The sequence below is a fragment of the Hirundo rustica genome, chromosome 6, assembly GCF_015227805.2.
Source record: "Hirundo rustica isolate bHirRus1 chromosome 6, bHirRus1.pri.v3, whole genome shotgun sequence".
In the NCBI taxonomy this organism is placed as follows: Eukaryota; Metazoa; Chordata; class Aves; order Passeriformes; family Hirundinidae; genus Hirundo; species Hirundo rustica.
In genome coordinates this window covers 19217635-19238214 of record NC_053455.1, presented here as the reverse complement: position 1 = coordinate 19238214, position 20580 = coordinate 19217635, and the positions used below count along the sequence as shown (strand labels likewise).

The window sequence follows — 20580 nt, the reverse complement described above, 5'->3', positions numbered from 1 at the left end:
TAAGAAAGTGATAAGTAAATATACCAGTTTGAAGCATGGTACTTTTTTTTTTTTCCCACCATGTATAGGAAAGTTGATAAAAATGGAACTTTTTGGACACTTAATCGAATGATAATGAATTTCTTTACATAGCAGACAGTAAGTTTGACTATCACTGCAGTATTATTTTGAATTATTGCATTGATCAACTGGTACACAGTGAGCTGCAGTCTTATTTGTTTGCATACAGAGGAACTTTTGACAGTGCTACAAAACATTTTCCAGGCCATGTGGAATTTCCCATGGATTTTGAAACAATGCAGGCATTTGCTGAACTAAAGTCCTGATTCCGGCATTTTAGAGGGCTGATTTTGGTGAAATGCCAGATCAGTTCTGAGTTTTCAGCAGCAAGTAGGAAGGTGAGGTTAACAGGGAGCATTTGACAACAAAATCTAAAGTCAGCTCTTTAATTGAGAGAATTTCTTCCTCTCACTGACCACTTGATCATTGATATTAAACCCATTTAACTCGGAGCTATTGTTTAGCTGGCTGATGATTAATATTTTGGATGATTAAGTAATCAGCATTGTAAATTATCAATTAAACACAGAGGACAAATAATAAATTATGTACTTAAACTAATTTTTATCACAGCTAGGAGACCAAGCCAGTTCTCAGAGTTCCCATAACAGAAATGAAGCAACTATTAGCTATAAATCAATACCACTAACCATTTAACACTTGACCTTTAAAGAGAGAGAGATTTTCCTTAACAAAAATAAAGATATATTCTTGAAACTCTGGTAGACAATGGATGTATTTTCAAATGAGTGTTTTTTCAAATATAAGATTATTTTCATTAAACAAAATTATACTTTTAACTGTCCTGATGTTTGTGCAAGTGCCCAGAAAAAAGAATGAAAACATATAATATGTAATATCTATGAAATACACATGTCAGTATATGTTTAGAATCAGGGAGAGAGAGGAAGGGCTATAATGGGTAATGTATATAGAAGTATATATTAATAATATGATAAATTCAGTCTCAGTTTAGATACACACACATATGTGTGTATGTATGCATATGCACAAGTGCTAAATCAAAAATCAATCAAAAACAATTGTAGTGAGCTGAAGAAACTTCAGGATTGCTTTTTAATATATCAGGAATTAAAGGCAAATAAATGGATAAGAGGGTTGTCTTTTGAGTTGAGCTCAAGTATATTTCTGCTGCTTGAGTCACCGGTGCAAGCACATCATGCTTCTGGTAGTTTAACCATGAAGGTATGCTCGAATATGTACAGGGGTCTTTTGGGGATATCATGTGGCCCATTGTAAGTATGCAGGATATCTTTTTTTTTTTTTTTTTTTTTTTTTTTTTTTTTTTTTGGCAACAAAGGTAGATGGAATTTCTAGGCAGACTGCATTCAGGTTCCTGTTATACTCCTGGTATGTATGCCATAGGATCTGAAAATTCAAGATATGGGAATGATTTTATTCACTATATCTAATTGCGAGGAGACAATGAATTCAAACAGTATTACTGTTCTGTTTTTCTGATCTTTGAAAACAATCCTAAAAAAAATCCATGAGACAGATTCTACTACTAATTCATCTTCACTGAAATTCTCCAATATTTCACATATGTACTTGAGACCAGATTGTGACTAACAGTGTTTACAGTCTCCAAATTATTCTACAAACACTTCTGCTTGCATCTCATAAGAATTAATTCAGTTTCTTTTTTGTTTCAAATGTAAAAAATAAGCACAATATGAAACAAAAAAAATGTTAAAAATACCTTCTAACTGTAGGAATTTTGTCCTCACATCAAGATGATAATATTTCTAATGGTTTATTTAATGCTGTAATTCAGATGGTTGAACAGATTTCAGATATAAAATATCTGTGGCAATAACATCTTCCTGCAAGATTCAAATTAAAGAAAAATATTAAATGAACCTGGATATACATATGTCTGAACATGATCTCACCATGCAGATTTCTTCAAAAATTGTACTTAACTACAGATTTTTTTTTTTTTTTTTTTTTTAATATCATTAGAGGACTACTAACCCCACTCAAGGACAGTTTTTACTGGAAAGAGAAGTGAAAGTTATTGGGATTTTAGATTTTATCTGTAGCAATATGTAACCAATTTTTTTACCTGAGTATAGAGACCCTTAAATTCATATGGAGCTGTGGATATAATCTGCTTCCTTCTGTATTGAGCACACCTCCAGTTAGTGGAAGAAGCATGCATAACTTTCCTCGCCTGTCAGCATTTAACCATTCCTAACTTAATTTTAAGGAACAAGCTAAAAGTCTGTTTGGTAGTACAGTATAAACCTAAGACATAGAAGGTCCTTCTTTTCAGCTCTTTGATCTCTTAAGTTCATCTCACTTTTTCCTGTTGGTTTTGGGACAAAAGACTGTGATGCCACCTATTACTTCAGCACCTCTTATGGCATTGAATCTGATTTTTGTAACCATTGTGGTAACTCATGATGTTGAACAGAAACAACACATTTGTTCAGTAATATGAGAGCTAATTTGACCATTTCTCTCTCTTGTCTTTTCTCCTTAATGGCCATTTCTTGAAGGATATTTGATAAAATTGTTTGCCTCAAAGAGAGCAGTCATGAAAAGCTGTAAACAGAGCCTGAAAAATAAGGGCAAGCCATTGTAAGTCACATCTGAATGGAGACAGAAGTGTCCACAAAAATAGTAAAAATCTTAAACAAAATTTGAAAGAAAATTTTCTTCTGGTTGAAAGGTCTCACAGATAAGTTTTCCAGTATAAAATAAAACCAAAGAAGTGAAAGAAAAGATACTAAAAAACAAAAAATAAGGAAATACAATGAAAAATAGAAAACTAAGCAATTAAAATCTGTCCTATTAAGTTCCAGTACCTGGGACAATTTGGGACAATGGGAATATATTTTTAGCTTCTGTGCTGTTCTCTGGTGTCCCAGCAACATGACTCATTTACATGTGAAATTATAGCTATATAAGGAAAAAACCACTTCATGGATGAATTCACAAGAAACAATCTTAAGAGTGAAATTCTCCCTCTTCAATAAAAACCTTTGCAGTCATATAGGAGTGCCTGGCAAGGTGAAATGAGATGAGATGAGATGAGATGAGATGAGATGAGATGAGATGAGATGAGATGAGATGAGATGAGATGGTGTGGGCATACAGTGACTAGATTTTAAAGAAAGCTATCCAGGAGAAAAAACTGGAACTACAGGTACTTACCAGTGGCAGTAAAACAAGGGAACAAATATCACCTACAATAAATAATACTAAAAATAAAATAATTTGGACCAAATATGGAATTGACGTGGTGATGAATAAGAAGCTCAGAAGTCATCAAGCATGTAGACTTTGTCCCAAATCACATCAGCTATGACTTTGTCTCAAAAGGGCAAATCACTATTTTGAAAATTTGGTTGTATTATAGCATATGGTTTGCCTCACTCTCATTTGTTAACAGTACTTTGAATTAGGGGGAAATGCTGAATTGGTTGTGTGCTTAGTGGATCAATAAACATGTGGTTTTCTCTTTTCGTTTTCTTACCACAGTTTTTTTCATAGTATTTCTTAGCTGATATTTACCTTTCTTGTTACCTTTGTTTACTATTGAGGTCAAGTCACAGTTCTAACTGGCTACATTCAATTCATTACATTTTCAAACAGGATCTTCAGTTTTTCCAGTTCTTTCTATCATACATGGGGAAAGGTCACCACGGATTTTTGCAGATTTATTTAATTCTACCACTAAAATCTTTCTTTTGAAATTTCTTTTTGTTCCAGTGATTTAAAAATAAAATAAATTTTAAAAAATTAAAAATAATAGCATTTCAGCTACTGGCATCTGTCTTCCACTACTGCTATTCAGTATCAAATCACATCATATACTTCCCTGTATCTTGCTCTTCATTTACACACAGAAATCTGTTTGTTCCCTAGACTGTGAAATTAATGGGGCACAGATGTATTTTTGCTCAGGATATCGCAAAGCATCTATCAGAGATGTAAGGGAAAAGCAGTTTCTCCTCTAGGAAAATGTGAGTACCAGTGTGCATGTGCTCTGTGCCATTGACTGAATAGGTGGCCACTGAAGTATAAGAATAAAAGAAATGGAACTGTGAATATGCCTTAGATTTTTTAGCTATTCAAAATCATAACTATAGAAATTATTTAAATACTTTTTTAATCACTTTGGCACTCTTTACATTATAAGAGCAGTTTCTACAAGTTAACTTTCCATATTGTGTCTTCATATGCCTTCTGGACTGCAACATACACATTAGGACAGAATGAGCTGCACCAACATAACTCTGAGCAGTTTTATGGAGGAGAGGACCAAGAAATATTCCTGATTTAATGTAGTAGGAGCATGGCCATCCACTACCAACACTTTTCTCAGAAATCATCTCAAATTCATTACAATCTCCTTAATTCCGCTGCTACTGCAATATTTTCAAATCAAGTTCTTTATTATGCTGCATATCAGGATCTAGTTAAGATTTTTTATTATTATTATGGATTTCATTTGAACATTTCCTTTCTTTTCTTCTCCATTGTCCTCCACCTACAAAGCCATCTGTTTTGTTGGCAGATACATGCAAATTCTGTAATTGTTGTCATTCTTAGCATACTACAAAACCATCCACAATTCAAAGACAAGGCATGCTTTATTTGTAAATTGGCCAAATGTGTGCTGTTGTCAAAACTGCTTAACAAAACATTAGCAGGAACAATATTTGATTTTCTGACTATTAGGATATGCATCTGTGTTAACAGAATTAGAAGATTGGAATTTTTTTAAACTGCTAAGTACTGTGTTCCTTTCTTATGTATTTCTCTACTATTTATAATGTCAGATTAGTTGCTTTTGTCTTTAGTAACCTTAGATTTTAATCTAACCTCAGATTAGATTTTTTTCTGGAGGAGGCATTGACAACAGCTAAAAGTGACAGACTGCTTATAAGACTGACCTCTTCTATACAAGCATGAGCAGAAGAAATGCAAACTTCATTCTCTTAATAACATCCATGCCTCAGCTTGAGTTGGGAAGGAGAAAAAGGAAGCCAAGCTCTTCAATGCAAAGGAAAAAATAAGAAAAACATGTAAATTACCCTAAAAAGAAAGTCAGAGAAATTACACAGAGACAAGACTATTTTGTTTCTCTTTATATTTCTACTTTCATATAAAGATAAAACTGGAGGTGGTAGTAAAATAAAGGCTCACACAGATTAGAGTTCTGACAACAGATTATTAGACTTTGAGGATTCCCTTCTTAACAGCATCATCTTTTGATACAGAAATGTCTCCCACCTTTTCTGTACCTTTTTCTTCATATTTTAAAAATGAAGGAAGTTCTATTAAGTAGCATATCCCCCTAAAGTGAAGATTTTAGTTCACTTTGTTGGGAAATTCATCCAAATTCTTGATACTTCTGAAAGCTTCTCACAGTAGTTCACTGTGATTTCTATCTGAGAGAACTAAAATGAGCATATCTCTCCCACTGGAATACAGACAAAAATGACATAATATGCATTGTATTTGGCAAATCTCAGTTACAGGGTAGAGCTTTCTAAGCTATAAGCAGCAATGTGCTGTACTTTTTCCCTGTATCTCTCTTCCCCTATTTATCTCTATTTTAAATTTTATAACATTTAAATGAATGAAATTAAAATACAGGAAGATGAAACAAAGATGTGATCAAGATGTATCATTTTTATCACTGAAATTAGTATGTACAGTCTTAGGGAGTAGTTTGTAATTTAGATATTTAATGGGGTCATGACATTGCTGCTAAGCTGAGATAGCTTTTCAAAGCCTTCTCCAAAATCCAATACATTAGTGGAAAAACTCTTGGTGCTTCCAGATTTTGGTTCAGTTCCTTGGTGATTACATGTATACTTTCATACGAGACCCTTGGAGATCCACAAGCTGGACCATTTCAAATATCTTTATTTCCATATGCTCATTTAATAATTATCTTTATTTTCTAGATTCTTTTTGATCCCCCATCCTAGCATCAAAACCACTACCCATCTCATCAAATGAGAAAATTACCAGGAAAAAAAGTTGTATAGAAGGACTTTTGTTGGGATTTTGTTGTTGTTTGGTAGGGGTTTTGTTTGCTTGTTTTTACAGGATTTAAGTATTTAGGTATTTAACTGCTGAATGATACAAACAGAAAATTTTGTTCAACTGTGCCAGTTTCATCCACTATCTGCAAACTAAATTAAGGAATGTATATCGTATCCAGATAATAAAATACTCTGAAAAAATAGGCTGCTAGGACATGTTGTCCTGGGACAAACAATTTTTAAGTTCCAATGAAGTGTTGAAACTTTTTAACTCTTCAGTGATTTAAGTTCTATCAAATGTTAATCCTCAGTTGAAATGTTTTACCTACCCATATTAAATAGGAAAGGACATAGTAAAGAATACATGGTTGAAGGATCACTCCAGAAGCTGCACTGCTTTCTTTGAAGTTTTTTTGCCGTTCACACCTCCCAGTAACCCTGAGACAATGCAACATGTTACAATAGTTACAGGACAGCAAGAGCCCAGCATCCATTCAAAGACAGTTCAATCATTCTTCTTCCTTCTCTCCTTTTTTTAACAATAACATAATTTGAAAATGTATGAGCACCTTTGAGCAAGGATACTGAAGTCATCAAATAAGAATAGGCATCACTGGTGGTGGAATATAATAAAAGAGGAAAAGACAGACAGTAAATCACTGTCTTTAGGAATCTATTCAGCAAGGCTTTCAGAGAATGGCATTGTAAATGAACTCAGCTGTTGCTGTGAACATCAATCTCTGTGAAAGCCTTGTACACGAACACTAACATCCACCTGGTGACACCCTGCTGGTTAAATAAACAGAGCATATGGAAAAAAAAAAAAAAAAAGCACAAAAATCTAGCAGTGCTTGTTTAACTTTCATTTCTTTCTATGATTGACATGAAGCCTCTGTACAGCCTACTGGGCTTTTGCAGACAGATTACAGCCATTGTTCCCGAATCCAGGTCAGCGTGTGCCAATTTACCTGAGTACCTCATGTGTGGAGAAGAATATTTGTTGAAAGTTCCTGGGTTAGGAACAGAAAATTTCTCTTATTAAAAGTTTTGTTTCTTGCAAAGATTAATATGAAGTGTTTTCATGAATTTTGCTTGAGCACACACAGCTCACTCCCTGAAGGTGCTGGGAGTTGTTTCTTCTGTGTATACATCTCTAAATAAGTGTCAGACAGCTTATAATATCTCCTCCACTACAAAAGACAAAGTTGAAGATAAAAATAAGCTTATTAGGCCAGGAGAGATCAATCCCTCTGTTCTTGTCATTGCCTGATGATATACAGCCCACATTAGAATCAGAGTGCCCAGAGGAAAAATGGTTTCTGATAGGAATAAATTGCAGATTGATCACCTGGGAACTGGTGATAAGTGGACCTGTAACATTTCAGAGAGATCAGCAGTGATTATGACTGAGACTGAGTAAATCTGCATGGTAATAAAGTTCCTATGAACTTGAGGGTACACAGAAACTTTTGTTGTTTTTCCTTTTTTTAACACTTTTCAGTTAGCCATACATTAGAAGAAGAAACACAGTCAAATAGATGAGTTCTTATCTTAAGCTTTTCAGATGTATATTTCTTAAATCCTCCTCAGATTTACATATTGAGAAATTCTGGAAGACTAAGTTTCCCTGCTTAAATTTCTGAAAATAACAGAAAAAATTTATTTTCTTTTTAAGAAAGTTCACAAATCCTTTTATTTTTTTTCCCCCATTATATTATCTGCCAAAATATCTTCAAATTGTAAGTATGAGGTAACTAGCTGGATTCCCAAAATTCTTTGAAGCCAACAAAGTATACAATAAACTACTTTACACTTTTCTAGAACATTTGTTTAATAGTGAATCAGATGCATGCACCAATGATTTTGTCTTATGCAGCATTATGAGACGCTGTTGCTAACTAACTAATGACAAAAAAACCAAAGGAAATTGCTTAATGCTGCATATTAGTAGATAAGCAAACCAACGCAGTTATATCAACAAACTGTAAAATTTTAAATGTACGAGATCATTAAAAGCAATTTATCTATGTATTTTGTCAAGCATAATTTGATTTTCATTACTAACACTCACATTGCAAAACAGCGATAAAGCTTATTTAAAAAAAAAAAAAAAAATCTTAGGAACATACAAAACCCATTCCTGTTGTGAAAACTTCCTTGTAAAGAAAATATCTTTTATGTGTCCTAATTTCAAAACAGAGAGATTAGTCAAATATAAAATTATTATTATTATTATTATTATTATTATTATTATTATTATTATTATTATTATGCTTTGTAGAATGTTCACATCTTATCTTTAAAAAAGAACTAAAAATGTGTAAGTATATCATGGGTTGGCACAATTTTGTTTTCCAGTTATAGAAAAATGTGAGATATTTTTCACTGCCCTGACAGTGGAGTGGTTTGGGGAGGAGAACAAGGTATATCAAAAACCTGGCCAGGATATTGGCAGCTAAGTTAACCAATAGGAAATGTCGATGTGACTTTGGAGGGGACATTTAAAAGTAACTGCTGGAGATCAGTCTCACTCTCACTTTGGAAGTCAGCCATGAGGTAACATCGTGGGCGGCGGGCGGCCTTGGGTCGGGCCTTGCTGGGGCCGGGCTCAGCCGCGCCTTTGAGGGCCGCTGCCCTCACAGAGAGGGCCTGGGCCGGCTGAGCCCCTTTCCCTTCCTTGCTAGCAGAGAAGGAAAAAGCAGCTGCAGTTCGACAATGCTGACCATGTACTCAGACCACTGCAGAAGGGGCCAAAACGTGGCCCAGCTTAAGCGCTGCTAGCAGCAAAGAAAGAAAGCCTGCATCTCCATAACAACTCTGAGCCACCCTGGATGAGAGCGAGGGGTGGGAAAAAAGACATCTACCAGCTTCTTCCATCATCACAGCCTTGCATTTTCTTAGCTCCTGCAGCCTCGGCACTGGCATGTAGCTTTTTGCAAGCCTCAGCGGATTTAACCCTTTACTAGCAACATTAAACTTTTAAAGCACAATTCTTCCTTAAAAGAAAGAAGAAAGAAAACAAAGAATACTAGAACAGACATTAAATGATGTCAATTAGATTAGAAGTGAAAGAACTAATAATTATTAGAATAGGATTGAAGAAGTGGACATTTTTAACCGGACTTTTCTAAGGTAAATTATGAAGAAATGAACTGTTCTTTGCAGCATCTTAGTATTATTTGGGTAGAATGCTATTCTAATAAAAATTAAGGACTGATGTAATAGAGATTTATTTGGGAACTTTAAAACCCCCACTCCTGGGTTAAAGGAGGTCTCAGCCTTTGAGACAAAGATAATTTTAGACTAGAAGAAATATTTGTAAATAGTACCCCAGATACACTGAGAAGCTTTGCTGATAGAACATCACAGTCTGCGAAAAGTCCAGGCGGCAGCAGATGTGTGACATTGAGAGCACTGGACTATTTTTGTCTTGTAGCAAATGTCTTCATAAAAAGATCTTGAAAAGATCTTAGAAAGACTCTTCTCCTAAAGTAATGAGTGGTTATGTCTAAATAGTGAAACTGACTGAAAATCCGAAATTGTGTCTTTCTATGTTGTTCAATAAGAAAGTTAATAGTTTGTAAGAGGAAAGAAGTGTTTTTTAAGGTATCATTCTGTTTTAAGTTTTTCTCAACTTTTTTTTCTCATTCTTTTAATATATGTTAATAAAATTATTTTTGTTCATTTTTAAGCTTAAGCCTGCTTTTTTTTTTTTTTTCTCTCCTAATCTCCTAATCTCTCCCTCCCACAAAAAGAAAATTAATACTAAAACCCCTACATTAATTGGTGTTTCCACCAGGTTTTATTAAATTAAAACCATTACAAAGTATTAATCACAAAAGCAGGTTCAATTAATGTATTAACAAGCTATATAGTGGTGATTGTGCCATCAAAGTACATTAGGAGAAACATTACTGTCATGGAGGAAAGTATTAAGATAACCAGTGCCCTTTCTTATATAAAATTATTGTTTGATTCATTACTAACTGTAAGGTAAAGACTTTAACTGCCAGCGATACAGAATGGAATGTGAAGAACTTGAGTTATATTTGCTAGTAATGAGCCTAAAATCTGTCTAAAAACAGAATCAAGAGACCTCTAGCCACAGTTCAGGGCTGCCTTGGATGAGTATACAAACATGACAGACCCTAAGATGAGGGTGAGTTTTCCCATCATTCACCGAGATGAAAAACATCAGTCTGTCTGAAGGGCTACGATTGCACTGTCGTTGGAAGAGACTGTGCAGGCAATAATACAGCATGTGGGCTTTCAGTTCTGCAGGGCTTAGTATGAGACTGGTTTATGTCAAGAACAGAACCTCGTGGCTTTAATTACTTGCCAGGTGTTCACAGCACTACTACATACTGTTGTGCAGTTCCATTAAAGGAAAGCTTTAAAGCATCTGCAGAGCCATGAAAAGAAAAGTGCGCAGCACCTGCCCACACTTGTTCTTTTCAGAGTGACAGAAAACCTACACTGAACTCATGAAAAGCTATAAAAGGAATGTTTATATGGATTGCATGTCACTTCAGAAATCTGTAATGGTATCAGGGCACAAAACTTCTTCTGTGCTTTCTTATGTGTAAGCCATTGTTTTGTGTGTTGGTGCCTAAAAGGAAGCAAAAAGATATGTGCTGCTCTTCAGGTTTTCAGTTTGGTGGTAGAAGTCTGTCATACCAGGAAACTGAGAAATCTATAATGAAAGCTACAGTTAATCTCATGCAGCCTGTTCAGTCTTGATTCATCAAATAACTTATTGAATTATTGGAGACAAACACAGATAATAATTAATAATATGTTTTGAAACTAAAATAGGAGCACAAATATAAATAACAATAGCAGTAGTAGTCAGAGAAATGACAAAACAATGAGAAAGACAGTAGCTCCTCGTAACTTAGTCATTCCAAATTGGCAGCAACCTTGCAAATGTGAACATCTAATTTCTTGATCTGAAAAAACTAAGATTTATGCAAAGAATTAGACAAAAGTCTCAAACCAGAGAATTCACAGCTTTGTAAGGGAAATTTGTGACAGCCGAGATTGGAGAAATTAAAAGAGGTAGCAGAGCATTTGGTTTTCAGAAGATTCCTAAATCACATAACTTTTCTAGAGAGCTGGCAGTCTGAACAAAGATCTGAACTGAATCACAGTGGAAGCATCATCATGACCCATATAGGAAAGAAATACATTCTTGTTAACTTCTACTGTGCATTCCAAATACTTTGGTGATGTAATTTGGGTTGTTTTGGCCCTGCACATATGTTACTGCAAGGAGAATCTGATCAGATTTAGCTTTGGATTTGAAAAATCTGAAACTAAGTGTAGTGTTTAATGCATCATAATTTGATTGAGTATAGCAGTGTTCCTCTCACGCCTGGCGGGCGTGCAGGCTAGCTCAGTTCTGCACTGCCACAATGAGGATCAGTCAGGGTTACAGGCAGGGCGAGTAACCTCCTCCCGGTGAGTTCCTGGTTCCCCACACCAGTGAGTGGACCTGATGGAGTTGCGACTGCGGCAACGGAAAAAGAGTCGTCTCTCTTTAGGCAGGGTAGAAGGTAGTTTATTAAGGGGAGTCCAGCAAGGAGCTCTGCCTCAGACCACTGCTGCCCAGAGAGAGCAGAGATCAAAGCTTGACATCCACTTATAAACGGGGGAGGGCTGACAACGGGTCAGCCAACCAGGGAACACAGTGGTGGTAACAGGGGTGTCAACTTCTGAACCATTAACAAATCACAGGAGGGTAGGAGGGGATTCCCCAGGCACTAGCCTACCACTCGACACCTCTCCTGGATCTTTCCAGAATCCAGGGAAGGGTCTTGAAGTGATAGAAAGGGCGACCACGAGGAGAGGGGGGAATTGAAAGGGGCAGGTGCAGGGGAGGAATGATTGACATAAAACATTTGGTTATACCACCAGCTCATAAGGGGGAAACTATTACAAAACACAGGGGGGTACAGTGGACTAAACTATTAAAAAATAACTCAAAAATCTTACAAAAATAACATAATACCTTAATAAAACCACTCTCACACCACTACAATTGAGCTTAATTTTTTTCTGCTTTATGATTTGGGACGATTTCAAGCATATTTGGTTATAATGATTCAGAACCTAGCAAAAATCATGTAATTTCTAGAATAATATCAAATGTCTACTCCATTCCTAATAGATGTACTGTTATGATTTCCCCTTAAAATAAAAGGAGCATCAGTACAGGGATTAATCCAGTTCAGGCTCATAGGCAGCCACACTGTGCCGCTAGTGCTCAGTCACCTTCTCCTAAGAGAATAAGACACTCCCCTGCCAAGAGCCAACCAAACAACATAAATAACTCTCTGTCCCACAGTGACCAGAGATTTCCCTCTTCTCTGCCTCCTCTGCTCTACAACAGCCACCTACATTTTCATCTCAACTTGTCTAATAAGCTGGCACTAGTTTTGTTCTGTACATGTCTTGAAGCTTGACACTCTTATTCCAGACTTCAAGAAGGACTTGGATTCTTCAAAGTTTGCCTGGTTTTTGGATGTTTGGGTTTTTTGTTGTCATGGTTTTTGTTGTTGTTTCTTTTCTGGGGCGTGGGTTTTTTTGTTTGTTTGGTTGTGGTTTTTTTTTTTTTTTTTTTTTTTCTTCTTTTTTGGGGGGGGGGTGTTTGTTGTTGGGTTTTTTGGTTTTTTTTTGAGTTATATGCAGATGTTCTAGTAAGAGTCTTTATTTTTGCTTTCAAACTTTGGCAGAACCAGCTACATAACCTGATATGTCAGTTACTCCAAGGGACTACAAAAGAAGGATCAGTGACAGAAAAGGCACACTGCCAGGAAGAGCAGATCTCCATCACATATGGGAGTGAAGAGAGAAATTTAATGGATGAAAGTTGCTTAGGAGGGAGAGTGGACTAAATAGTTAACATTTGCAAATATTTTTATATATATCACACTGAAGAACTGAGCCAGTTAATCTGGTAAAGCAGACTCATGCTATAGAACTTGGATCTTGCTTATAATGCTTTGGAAAACAGTATACAGTAACCACTAAAATAAATAAAATATTTGAATAAAGCATGAGAATTCCTGCTTCTGCAAAGGAATTCCTTTGGCAGGCTAATAAAATGTTCCATTTTCAAAATCGAAACTTTTTAAGGAAGGGCCTTAGCCATATATTTGTTTTTTCTGCATTCACACAAATTAAATTGCGGAGATGCGTTTTTTGAGCGTATCTGATACTCATACAGACTCAAAGACAGCAAAATTCACAATCCTCACACAGGAAATATGTCAAATGCTCTGTCAAATGTCAAATATGTCAAAATGCTCTGTCCCTCAATTAATTTGAATAAAGAGAATATTCTAGAGGAAAATTAATTTCTGTAAATTGATTTTATACTGTAGAAAATAAATAATCCTGTCTGCAGAATGTGCTCAATAATCATGTCAAAAAATGGCACAATCCAGTTTGAATACTGAGGACAAACCAATACAGCCAATAGCTGTAAGGAAGCTTCATCTCTCCCATGTACTGTGACAGGCAACTTTCTCAGTTTTACAGCTCACCATACAATTCTGTAAAATGCGTATGTAGGACTCATATTAAAGACTGCATATACAATCTTACTGTGAGGTATGTCAGATTTTGAATTCCAGACTTTTCAGTTTTCATGACTGACCAGCCAAATTTTGCAAGTCTGTTTTATAAGCTAATACGTGGTGGTGCTGAACATTACATTACTGACAGGTGTTAGCAGCAATTCTGCATGTTTCCATGTCAATCTCCTTTAGCTTATGTGCTTTGCAGCCCTCCTTTAATAAGAGGCCACTCTTTCCTTTAGAGGCTTCTTAAAAGCATTCAGGGTTTGAAAAGAGGCCAGAAGAAGGAAGGAGTTTGTGGTAGTCAGAGAAATGGATAAGGGTAAGATAGAGAAAAACACAAATCAACTGGAATAAAATAATTAATTAATACATTCTGCTTAAGTGTTAAATACCTCTTTTAAATCCAGAAAAGTGAGAACTGTAATTGTCTTCTTACAAATAGCCTGAAGGAACTATATTTGTAAGTAAATAGGCTGGGGGTGGGACAGCTGATCCAGAGAGAACAAAGGGAGATCTCATACTGTGTGATGTCATGCTTAGCAAGAATACCTTAGAGAAAAGAGAGGGAAAGAGGAACATTCATGGCTGTGGTGTTTGTCTTCCCAAGAAACTGTTTCTCATGCTGGGGCCATGGTCTCTAGGAAGTGGATGGACATCTGCCTGCCAGTGGGTAGTGAATAAATTCCTCTTTTTTTATTTGCTACTATGCATAGTTTCTGTCTTCATTCTATAAGAGTGTATACAAAAGTCTTCTGGCCTTTCTTCTATTTTCTCCTCATCCCAAGAGAGAGGGGTATGAAAAAGACAAAGGGTGGGTGTTTAACTGCTGAACGAGGTCAAACCATCATGGAGACTTTAAGCAAATCTTTTTCGCTCTGAAATTGCAGCCTTCCCTATCACAGGGAGCAAGCAGAAATCTTTGAGAGGTTTCATAAACCAGTAGGAGATATTTAAGACAATGAATCTTATTGTTAAAGAATCAAAGATGTAATGAACATAACATGAATAAATCCTGTGTCATTTAGTGGCATTCAGAAAACTAGTGCAGGATCAGGGTGTTTCTCTACATAGTGCCAACACACAGTGTATGCTCGAGACAATGCTCTAACCTCTGCAAAAGACGTTCTGTTAGACATTCTGCTGTGTTCCAACCACACTAACAATGTTACTGCCAAATAAAGCCTGCTGCAAGTCTTGAAAAGAGATTCACAATGCTCAAAATCTCTGGATGGTACTGAGACATAACTTTAAAGAGTTAAGATTTTAGCTAAGGGTTAGAAGCAATTTATATTGATCAAAATGTAAGTTAGATTAGTAAATGGTAGGTTAATGATTATTAGATGCCCAAGCTAGAGCTAACTGTTCTATTATGAGCTTGTTTATAGAAAAAGTGGAGTAAGTGAACTGTCATAAGAACAGACTGAAACCACTAAGAACAATGGCCAGCACCTGGACTTGGTATCAATCAATCACGAAGCAGGGGACCTTGGACAGTGCCAGAGGGTCACAGAGACCTGATGAAGACTCTCCTGACTTCATCCTTTGAGATCACTGACCCAATTCGAGACCACCGACCCAATTCAAGAGAAGAACTGCACATGCGTGAAGGACTGAGAGCCTCATTTTAATACAGAGCAGGGAGGGGAGGTGCTGGGGTTATGCATATGTATTGTATGTAAGATCTTGGAGAATAAATAGCGAGCAAAGAGCCTTGTTTGGGGTGGCCACGCCTTTCAGAGATGACTCCCGTGCCGCCCACCAGTGAATAAACATACCACTGTCTAACTTTAATTAGTTAGAGGGTCTTTGTCCGTGACTATATCGGTTTTCAATGACTCAGTACAAGAAGGAAGGTAATTATACCTTCTGACATAGCCTGAATTAGTACAGCCAGTAGGGTTAGGAACATAAGAGGAAATATTTAGATTTAAAGTATTTTGGTAAACATTTTTCTTTTAACTCACATAAGTGACATTGTACAGGATAGTGTTATTCACAGAAATTACTCATTTCCAGACACCACACCCTCCCCCCAAAAAACCTCAAATCCCACTAAAAAAACCCAAAACAACAAAAAAAACCACAAACCGACAAAGCAAAAACCAATTTCTAAGTAGAAGTTAGAAACCACTACAGAATAATTTCAACCTATTTATTCCATTCAAAAAGGAAAACTCAGAAACTGAACCTATGGAGTGTTTTTAGCAACACATACCATTGATCATGATGTCTAAATAACCACTAAAATCCAAAACTTACCAAATGTTTTTCTATCAATGATTCTACAAAGATTTTTGTCTCTGGATCATGTAGATACCTGTGAATTCTCAGCTGCTCCATCTGTAGACGTGGAGAGAGAAATACATAATGCATTATATAGAGATTGACTACGTTCTCTTAAAAAAAATCCAGAAATTTTAGAACTGGTAATATTCATATATAAATAAATTCCCATTCCCATTTTGTAATTTTTTTTCTTGTTTGTTGTAGTGTAAAAATCTTATAACACTTATACATGTCAGAAATATGCACTATTGGAAACTTAAGAGCTAGGAACAAACACACAGTAGCTTGTCCCCTCACAAGCACAACCCTCATGTGCTCCTTAACAATAAAATCTACCACAGACAGTAGAAAATACATTACATTATCTGACTTTTATACTTGTGGTAGATATATGTGATTACAGCTCTAACACTGCAGTGAGATAAATCATAATGAATCTACCAGTATGTTAACCCCCTGGCACACAAATCAAAACCCTTCCTTTCTCTGTCACTTTTCCTTTCATCAAATATAAATAAGAACAACTCATATTATTACCAGAATCCCCATTAAATTAAGTAAAAAGTCATGCTTGAAAAGGCATCTTGTGATCAGAATCATAGAGAATCTAATTTTGTTATTTGATTTTTTTCATTCTAGCCGTATGCAATTCAATTACTTATGATTTCATGTCCTACCTTTCAATAAATTGTTTAAATCCCTTCAAATTTTCAGTGTTCAGTTTGTATTTGTGTATTAAACAGCTGCTTCCTCTCTCCTGCCTCTGAAGCTCTGTCTTTTTTATCATTAAATCAGTAAGTTAAATCAGCTCATGTCACGTCTCTACCCAGGCTAGAAAACTTCAAGACAAGTTTTGGGCACACGTGTTGTCTGCACAAATCATCAACAGCTCCTACTAAGCATATCTGAACTGGCTGATTTCAAAGGTAAGAGCATTGCTTAGCTAAATCCTTCTATTAAGTCAAAATACCAGAGTGGGCTCTGATACAGTTCATTTTGCTAGCACACATGGATATATATACCCTAGGTTTCTTTTTTCTCCTATTTCTTGACACAAAACAGCTTCTATTATATATGAGTGAAATCTCTTTCAAGTGCAATATTCTGAAATTCCCTTTGCAAAATTTCCCCCAGAAAAATCCCTAAGGCTTTATTAAGTAACTTGGTGCTAGACACTATTTAAGACTGCAAGAGGGGTTGTGAGAGACACAAGTTAGCTGCCAGGACTTCATTGGTGTCTTAGGTGACAGGACCTAGTGTCAACTTCAGTAGCTAGAGGTGCTTCCAGAAAATTTATGGAACTAACATTGCAAATAAAAGATGGGAGTTGCTATTGTTTTGTTTGCTTTGCAGTGAGGAGCACCTTCAGTACTTGTCCAGTTCTGTGCCCCTTAATTCAGGAAGGACACTGAGGGGCTGGAGTGTGTCCAGAGAAGGGCAACTAAGCTAGTGAGGGGTTCTGGAGCACAATTCTGATGAGGAGCAGCTGAGGGAGCCGGGCTTGTTTAACCTGGAGAAAAGCAGACTCAGGGGAGACCTCGTCACTCACTACAAATACTGAAAGGAGGCTGTAGCCAGGTGAGGGTCGGTCTCTTCTCAAATGCAGTCAGTGACAGGACAAGAGCATCAAGCTGCACCGGGGGAGGTTTAGGTTGGATAATTTGAGGAATTTCTTCACAGAAGGGTGAGTTGGCATTGGAGTGGACTGCCCAGGGAAGTGGTGAAGTCTCAGTCTCCGGAGGTGTTTCAGGAAAGACTGGAAGTGCCAGTCTTTCTATTGAAATGGTAGTGTTGAATTCAATGATCTCAGAGGTTTTTTCCAACCTAATTGATTCTGTGAGAAACGGAATTAAGATAGTATTCTCTAGAAGCTGGTAACTATTAAAAAAGCATTGGGATATTCAAACCATCAGAAGCAAATTCTGGAAATATGTTCTTTACCCAAATCCTCTCAAATATGTCATATTTTCTATTTCAGGATTATGTAATAAACAGGTATGTACTACAGTCAGAAGGGTAGCTATCTGGAGATAGCACAGAGTTGAACTTATTAAGCAGGTTAAGCTTTGTATGAGTTGACTCCTTTCTCTGGAGAGCCACAGTTTCTTATCTCTTAGCCATTTACAAGCCACATTTTAAATCAAGAATGAGTAATGAATATATCCCTTGCCTATCTACAGACATAAATAAGGACAGTATTCGCTGCACAGAAAAGAATGTAGGAAGAAATTCCACCATCTTATAAGCGGAATTACTTCATTTTAATCTGTTTATCACTTGTCTCAGGATTTAACTATTTGTTGTCTACTACAGTTTGCTTACAGTTGTCAGAAAACAGGACTGTGGTGCTAAATTCTTCCATACAATATGGCAAATTATCAGCAAAACAGACCCAACATATGCTATTTACAGGAAAAAAAAAATTAGTCTGAGTATTTCAAATACAAGAAAAGGATTCAAAAGGTGTAGACAATATAACAGAAATAGGCACAGGGTTTCACACATTCTCCCTTTTTCTTGAATGTACTGCTGAAGGTTTTTTACTGGAAAAGCTCTCTTTTGGATTAATTTACAATTTTTCTTTTCTCAAGACAGGCTATCAAGGAAACATTTGTTATCACTTCCCTTTTTCTCTTACAGGTTGCAGAGTGTTTTTACTTTCAATAAAGTGGGATGAGTTTTGCTTCACAAATTCAGGGGCAAAATGGGATATAACATATCCTATTTTTTTTTGAATTCTGAAAGAACTTCAGCTCTTTGAAACAACTTACTGATTACACAGGTAGAAAAATTAATTTGGCTTTTGTTACTCTATTTTGTTAATGTGGCTGCTGCTAAGTTTCCCATTTAATTAGTCCAGTACAACTTTTAGATCACCTTCACCTTTCTTCCTTTCAGTGACTATTATCTATACTCTGTAAATTACATTAAAAATCAGATTCAGGTGAAAATGCAAGATGACTCTTCTGAAGTTTCCCTTTAAGAAGGGATGGAACACACCTTTGATGGTTTATTTACACATACATTTGCAGGATGTGGCTGTATCACATGTTGCAGCTGTGTTGCAGGTTATTCACTATGTTTAGTGTTGAAAAATCCTTAGCATTACCTATGCTTGCCTTGTGGAATTTTGGTAGATGAGATGCAATTGAAAGACTTCTCTCCATGTTGAGATAAAACTTTAAGTAAATACCTAGAGAAATTCTTGTGTGTAACACTACGGTAGTTTAAATTCTCTTTTGCTTAATAAAAATTCCTGAGTTAATAGATGTCTCTCATCCAAAATAAACTACTGATAAAATCTGACTCTCTGGGATGACAACTAAGCAGTAAATTATCTAATAATGTTTTTCATTTATTTCCAAAGGGGAAAGAACCAAACACAATGCATCCAAGTTCCAAAATTTCGTGATATAGGAAAAAAATCAGGAAACGCTGGAGAGAAACATTAAAGGGAGCAGAATCTTCTGACCTGGTCCAAGAAAACTTCAATATAATGGAAATCATACTAGTGTTTATTACCTCATCCAACTTTTGATATTTACATCCCAAGAATATCTTCAGGAAAAACCATAAAGCTCATTGAGACATGAACTATGATCTCAAAATACCTTTCAGGATGGTTTGTTGTGAAAGAAAACAGGTTCCAGACAGGCCAAACATGTCCACTGCTGCAGGCTACCCAAAACAAGTTCAGAAGGAAAGTGAAGAAAATTCAGATTTTGGTTTTGCATAGCATCATCTGATCACAGACTGCTTTCTTTCAGTTTGTTATGGGGACCACAGGGGCTGTTGAAATTAATAGAGACTACCTGGAAGAGGAAAAGCTGTGTAGTGAAAAACAGTACTTTTTTTCCAAGAAGTCTGTGTACTCTGGAGATAGCTGCTGCTCAAGTCTGAGTCAGGCTCTCACTCGCAGTGATGCACAAGGGAGAAATGGGAAAAATGAGAACAGAAGACAATATGAAACACCTGCACTGACAACCTCATCTCTTGTCCCTACAAATAGATGCAAACTCCTGTTCCAAGACATGGAGATGCTCAGCCAATACAAACAGTAACAAATGACCAGCCATACCCTTATGACAGAAGATTGACTCTGATGTCACTCTTCTTACCAGTGGGGAATTAATGACATGTATTAGTGTAGTGCTTAGAAGGAATAAGAGCATAACAAGTAAGAAAGAGCTCGAAAAGAAGAAACATTCTGTCACCAGTAACTTATGCAGCTGTCAGCCAGGCATCTAGGTCTGACTAAACTTACAGAACATCTTTGCCCTAAATAACACAGCAGATGCATACATTGAATACATTTGGAATATAGAGCTAAAAAGCATCAACCTTCCAACCAACAAAAAGAAATAATTAAAATAAAGAGTGAAAATTTTAGCTTCTTAAACAGTTTGGTCAAAGCTCAAGGGAACACAAAGCCTTAGATCTCATAGATTCAGAACTGAGTGATTCTGTTCTTAAAAAATTGTCTTTGTTTCTGAAAGACTTGTTCCTGATTTATATCAGTGTAACTGAATCTGAGTCAAAAAGTTTTTAAATGAACATCCTTTATGATCACCATTTTTTAAGCTCAGATCATTATAAAAAAAATCTGATTTTTCATCCTTCTC

The 20580-nt window shown here is 36.1% G+C and overlaps 1 long non-coding RNA gene across 1 annotated transcript; it reads left to right on the top strand.

Moving 5' to 3' along the window:
• The first annotated feature begins 17531 nt into the window (after positions 1–17531).
• Positions 17532–20340, top strand: LOC120754600 (uncharacterized). Its single transcript, XR_005701485.1, has 3 exons — positions 17532–17642; positions 18599–18740; positions 19326–20340. It is a non-coding gene; the product is annotated as an uncharacterized LOC120754600 (long non-coding RNA).
• Positions 20341–20580: the final 240 nt, after the last annotated feature.